The sequence below is a fragment of the Cetorhinus maximus genome, chromosome 25 (genome assembly GCF_964194155.1).
Source record: "Cetorhinus maximus chromosome 25, sCetMax3.hap1.1, whole genome shotgun sequence".
NCBI classification, from domain to species: Eukaryota; Metazoa; Chordata; class Chondrichthyes; order Lamniformes; family Cetorhinidae; genus Cetorhinus; species Cetorhinus maximus.
This window is the reverse complement of record NC_135903.1, coordinates 5749806-5756248: the sequence shown is the minus strand read 5'-3', so window position 1 is coordinate 5756248 and position 6443 is coordinate 5749806. Positions and strand designations below refer to the sequence as shown.

Genomic DNA, 6443 nt, shown 5'->3' with positions numbered 1-6443 from the left:
CACCCAGTTTGCTGATATTCACTTACGATTAAGTACCTTTCCAGGCACATTAGAATACACCCAGACCTAAAAAGGGCATAAATCAGTCAAACAACGGGAGTCCAAGATTAGCATCAAACCCATCTAGTATACTTCTACCCAATGTGTGAAACTTTTTGTCTCAACTTATTTAACAATTGTTCATGCAGATCAGGCACAGAATGTTTAGGAAGGAAAGGTATCGATTTTTAATGTGGATATTATGCTCTATGCAAAATCCATTCAAGGAAACAGAAAATTCAGAGTCCATCTCAGTAAGGATAATTTTTTTAAAAAAAGAACACTCAGTAAAATTACAATTGAACATCAGAAGAATTACTTTTAACCCTGCTGTGCCTTTAAAATCTGGTTACACTGTTGAGAGATCCCAAAACAAACGCCAGTTGTGTGGGCGAAAGGATTTGATGGACGGATGTAAAAGATCACAGAGGCTTGAGTGTATTATTTATTATTGTATCGTGGGCCTCACTTGCACCCTGAATCTTTTAGCCCATGTTGTAGATTTGTGCCCTGGTTACATGTCTCTCTCTCTCTCTCTCTGGACAGAACAGGACAGTGTGAAGTAAGGCTACCTGTGCCTGGTAGAAACATGTCCAGCATAAGTCACCACCCTTAAGAAAAAGAGAGAAACTGGGCAGTGTTGTAGGGTGTTGGATACCGTTCAGTACATCTTAATGAAGTCTTCACAGTCTTAAGCAGGTTAACTGTACGTATTGGCAGCATCGGAGGAGGAGAGCACAGTTGACGTTTCGAGTCCTCATGATCCTTCAACACCCTTGAAGGGTCATGAGGACTCGAAACGTCAACTGTGCTCTCCTCCGCCGATGCTGCCAGACCTGCTGAGTTTTTCCAGGTATTTCTGTTTCTGTTTTTGTTTTGAATTTCCAGCATCCGCAGTTTTTTGCTTTTATAACTGTACGTATTTATTAACTACAAGAACTATGTACATATATAGCAAAGGGTTCAAGCTCGGAGCTGTCCCCATGCCTCCTTGTGCACATAGCTCTTTCCAACACCAGAACGACCCTTAGGTGCAGGTCATGTGTTCTCTTACATCACTGTGTCAGTGGTACTGTACTCAGTCCGACGTTAACCCTGCATGTGCCAGACCCTTATACTACAAGAGGGACAAAATGTGTCATAAACAACTCTATTGAGTACAGTTTGAGAGTTGCAGGGAAAACAGTGTAAAATAGCTTATGTTTGTTCAAGGAGTTGAATGAAAAGTTGGTTGACCTCTTCCAGTTGGCCTCTTAATGTGTTTTTTCACTCTATAGATTTGCAGATAAAGGTTGACCTACTGCTGGACCATTGATCCAAAGAAGCAAAGCAAATGGATATCTTCCTTGAAGCCATTAAACCTGACACATGCGCACACACACACCCCACAACCTCTGTGCTTAAACTCTCTTGTCTGTTCATTGGATTTGCTGTTGTATTGATTGTCGACCAATGGAAAAATGGTCTTTTATACCTGCTGGTCTTAAGAGACTGCTGATGAGCTGATTGGTGGTCAAATACATACTGAGATCTACTGCTATTTAAAGAGATAATACCCCTTTATAGAGTTTAACACAGGACTATCCTAACTAAAGCTAACTAACACAACCCGCTAAAAATTAGATTAATGTTGGGAGGAATTGGCTGAAGCCAGATTTAGGTTTGTGATTTCAAATCCACTGGTCTCAATTTCAAACGTAATACGAGGCAACATCATTGTGATAGGGAGTGCTCAGGCAAACTCAGACCAGGAACAGCCCAATGCTAAAACTCACTATTGATGGCCGTATCTGGGAAATTTTACGCTGCAGCAAACACAGAGGTTTTTCTCATTAAGACTGATAGAGCCGTGATTACTGTTGAATAGAGTCACTTGAGCGTTCCTTAGCTTTCTGACTTAGTAATGTGGCCCATGCAAAGTGTTGCCACAAAGGCAATGCCCTGTTCAACTGGTGTTTAAGGCTGCCCAGCAATTTCTGAAGAAGCTCTTCTTTCTTCCCGGATGCTTGTTCAAAAAAGTAGGTTTGCCTGCACAAAGCAAAAGCTGTACAGTTTGGTTTTTTTTTAAGAGGAAGGTGCTGGGTTTGATGACACCCCATGCTGAGTTAGTTGATTTTTTTTTTAAAAACCAGGTGATAGAAGTGTTGCAGTTGTCTCTAATGTTCTGTGGTGGGAAGAGGAACCCCACCATGATTCCTGTTCCTCAGCACTATTGAATGAAAGTGCGCTTGTGCGTGAACTTTCCTCCTCAAACTTACACACAAGATTGAATAGCTTACTGCCATCTATTGTGTAGTCTCTTGCATGAAGACTCTCCAGTCGGGTGAAGTATAGGATAGTATCCGACCAGAATTGGGGCAGTGGGGGAGAAAGATATAGGAAAGAAAAGACGATCTTCCGAACAAAATGCTGCCCATCTTTATCCCATTTTCAGAAAACATCTTTGAATGGTGTCCTTCTGCTGTTGCAGAGATCCACTGTTTGGAGCCTCCACCTGCAAGGCTGAGCCACTCACTCCTATGGTCCGCGTGTATCTGAGGAACAACTCTGTTAATTTTAAGATTGCTGTTAGGCCTAGTGTAAGGGGAGACAACGGAGCCAGTCTTGATCTGCTGCTTCCTAAACTAAAAGCAGAAAATGCTGGAAACATTCAGCAGGTCTGACAACACCTGTTACCTCTCTTTCTCCCTCTACAGACGCTGCCAGATTCCTGAGTGTTTCCAGCATTTTCTGCTTTGATTTCAGATTTCCAGCATCTGCAGTGTTTTGCTTTTTGCTGAAAAAAAAAAGACATGCTGTCAAAGTTTTTCATCTTGCACTCATCAGGACAGATGCAAGAATGCTAAATTTCAAAGGGAGCAACAATTTATATTGCATAAGGGTGCTGATTGGTTGGCAAGTTGGCTCTGATTGGTTGATATGTTGCCAGTCAACACCCTTTTCTCATGCAGTATAAATTGTTGTTCCCTTTGAAATTTGCCATTCTTGCATCTTTCCAGATGGGTGCAAGATGAAAAGCTTCGACAGCCTATTTGTTTTGCTTTTGTGTTGTAAGCTTGTTTCTTAAATTATCTAGCAACTTTCAAAGACATTTCCTTTTTTTTGAGGGGGAGTGCTTTGCTGAAACCCTATTCTATTGTACAAATTAAACACCCTCTAAGCAGTCCCATTTTACTTTGGTAGTCCCAAGACCCCAACAAAGCCCAGAGCCTTTGGGAGAGATGGGGGAAAATTTAGGAGGAAGGCAAAGAAAGCGCTGCTGATTAATGACAGGAAATATTCCAAAACTCCTAGCCTGTCACATTTGAGGCACACGTAAAAGTCTCTGCAACACGATGATGGAATTTATCTTTATAATAAAAAGAACAACCTTAGCTAAAGTCAAAGGGCTGGTCCTGCACTTTTAACTAAACTGTTGTACTCATTTCAGCCTTACAAAATGTTCCTTTTGAAATCTCCATGTTGGACCTGATCCAACATCAGCCAAGAGAAAATTGTACAGTATAGCCAATTTAAAGGGATCCTGAGTCTTAAGAGATCCATTTACGTTTCGGAATTAATTAAAGGGGAAGTGTAATCTACTAAATTGCCATATAAGCCTGAATGTTGAAAACGTACACTTACTGGCGTCTCCCTGTCTCTCAGTTCTGTGGGGTGAAATTCCTCTTTTAACGAAGAGCAGGAGATTGCCTGTTTTTTTTTCCTTTCTCCACCGCACCACCCCCCCGCCCCCACCCCCATCCTGTAATTAATGGCCCCACCAGCCAAGTCATTCTCAAAAGATCACACATTTGGAAGCGTTACATTTATGTGACTCCATTGCTGCATTTTTAGTTACTGAGGACAAAAAGGAACGTTCGGTTTTCTCAATCTTTTTTAAAAAAGTCAGTGTCTGTCTCGAGTATTAACATTACTGAGCAGAACAGACACTTGGTGAAGAATTCCTCCTTCCCAATCACATCGTAAATTGGGAGTAACCCCCATGATCACCTGCTGCGCCCTCTCTCTCCCCCATGCCGTTAATAAAGTAGTCTTAACACTGGAGGCTTTGGGCCTGACACTCCTGCTTCTTTCAGTGGACTGGGTAAAAATTTCTAAAAAATAAAATATAATTTCTAAAATAACTGGAAACTGCTTCCCCCACCCCCCACCCCGCCAAAAATAGAAAATGTATGCAACACATATAAGTTTTCAGTGAATTATAATTTGCTGCAAAAACAAGTCTGTCTCTGATCTCTCTTCTTCCGTCTCTCTTCCCTGCCCAGTCTCGTTTTGACTGGACAAAGGTGGGAATCCTATCCCAAACAAATTTAATTTCTCCTGCTCTGTCTTTTTGGTGCATTGGTTAATGTGTCCACCTCTGATTCCTATCTGAACCATTTTAACCCAGTCTGTGCCTGTTTCAAGGGGGTAGCACCTAAATTAACGCAGCTCCAACAGGAATGTAACACACTTGCACTAACAGTAGAGAACTGAAGATGGTTAAACCCACAAAAAAAATGTCAGCTCCAAGCCAATGTTTGACCAATGGTTTCACGCAAGAATTAGGGTTCCAAAGCACTGAAATACAAGAAGGTATTGGTAAATGCCTAGATGCCAACCACAGAATTCAGCACTATGTGAACAATACAAATGATTACCCTTCCCCTTTTTTGCAGACCAGAATGTGAGATAAAAGGAAGAAAAATACATGTTAGTTTAATACTATGCCAAAAGAAATGTTGGTGGAGCTTGTGGTGTGGAATAAATACAGTGTAAAAGAGAAACCAGTGTTAGAGAAATGTTCAGAGAACAGCAGCAGATCAAGGTTACCCTGCTGCAGCCTGTGCAATGTTTCTGTACTATTTATGATGCTGTTAACTAATAAATTACAGAACTATCTATACAAGTGTTTTACATTTTTGATGTGCATGGTAGCTTAAAGAGTGGCAGAATGCCAATATCGTTGTAAATCAAAATTACTTGTACTAGCTCTCTCCCAGCCTCCAAAATAAAGCAGACTCAATTGCCAAATTCATTTCCCAGTGTGGCACTGATCCACACAGACTGGAGAAGTTCCAGGTCCTTATTGCGTTAGCTGAACTCAGTCAGGAGGCAGTGATAAAAGTCACTAAAGAATATGCTTTGAGGTCCTTATGCCTAGGAAGATTAAAAAAGACATACAGCCTATGGAACTGAAACAGGCCATGCTCCACATAAGCTTCCTCCCACCTACTTCATCTAACCCTATCTGCATATGCTTCTATTCCTTTCTCCCTTGTTTTTACCAAGCCTTTCTTGAATAATATCTATGCTATTCACCTCAACAACTCCATATGGTAGCAAGTTCCACATTCTAACCATCCTACTGGGTAAAGAAGTTTCTCTTGTATTCTTTATTGGATTTATTAGTGACTATTTTGCTATTTTATGTTTATGCCCACTAGCTCTGGTCTACCCCCACTGCACCAATTCCCCCATCAAGTAGAAACACCTCTATGCCTACCCTGTCAGACTGTTCCATAATCTTAATAACCTTCATCAGATCAACCATCAAAAATGCCTTTTTTTCCCTCTTCAAACATACAAAATAGGAGCAGGAGTAGGACACTCAGCCCCTCGAACCTGCTCTGCCAGTCATTAAGATCATGGCTGATCTGATTGCAACCTCAACTCCACATTCCCACCTACTCACAATAACCTTTCACCCCCTTACTTATCAAGAATCCATCTACCTCTGCCTTAAAAATATTCAAAGACCCTGCTTCCATTGCTTTTTGAGGAAGAGTTCCAAAGACACTCTACTCTCTGAGAGAAATAAAATTCTCATCTCTGTCTTACTTGGGCGGTCCCTTATTTTTATGACTACTTGTAGATTTCCTCACAAAAGGAAACATCCTTTCTACATCCACCCTGTCAAGACCCCCCAGGATCTTATGTTTCAATCAAGTCACCTCTTACTCTCCTGAACTCCAGCAGGTAGAAGCCTAGCCTGTCCAACCTTTCCTCATAAGACAACCCACCCATTCCAGGTATTAGTCTAGTAAACCTTCAAAGGCTTGTAAATCTTTGTAATTCTCTATCCTAGACACTGGGGATGCTCTGTTGTTGAGTATATTAAAGACTGCAATCAATACATTTTTGAACACAGGGAATCAAGGGATTGGGGAGTGGGCAGGAAAGTGGAGTTGAAGATCAGCCATAATACTGAATGGCAGAGCAGGCTCCAGAGTCCAAACAGCCTACTCTTGATTCTAATTCTTATGTTATCCTCTCTCTCTTTCTCAGACTCACACTTTCTATCTCTTCCCTTGCTTTCACCCTTCCTAACCTACCTCTTAAAAATTCTCAAGGCCGATCACGGCAAGTGGGAAACTCCAGCTTACAATCGATGCAAATGGCAACACCGGCTGTGGGCAGGAATT

General features: G+C 41.5%; 1 protein-coding gene across 4 annotated transcripts in view; it reads left to right on the top strand.

Annotated features, from left to right (window-relative positions):
• The window catches only part of LOC144667837 (alpha-2,8-sialyltransferase 8F-like), a 1155130-nt gene that overhangs the window by 1045030 nt on the left and 103657 nt on the right, over positions 1-6443 (top strand). The gene's annotated exons all lie outside the window — the stretch shown is intronic.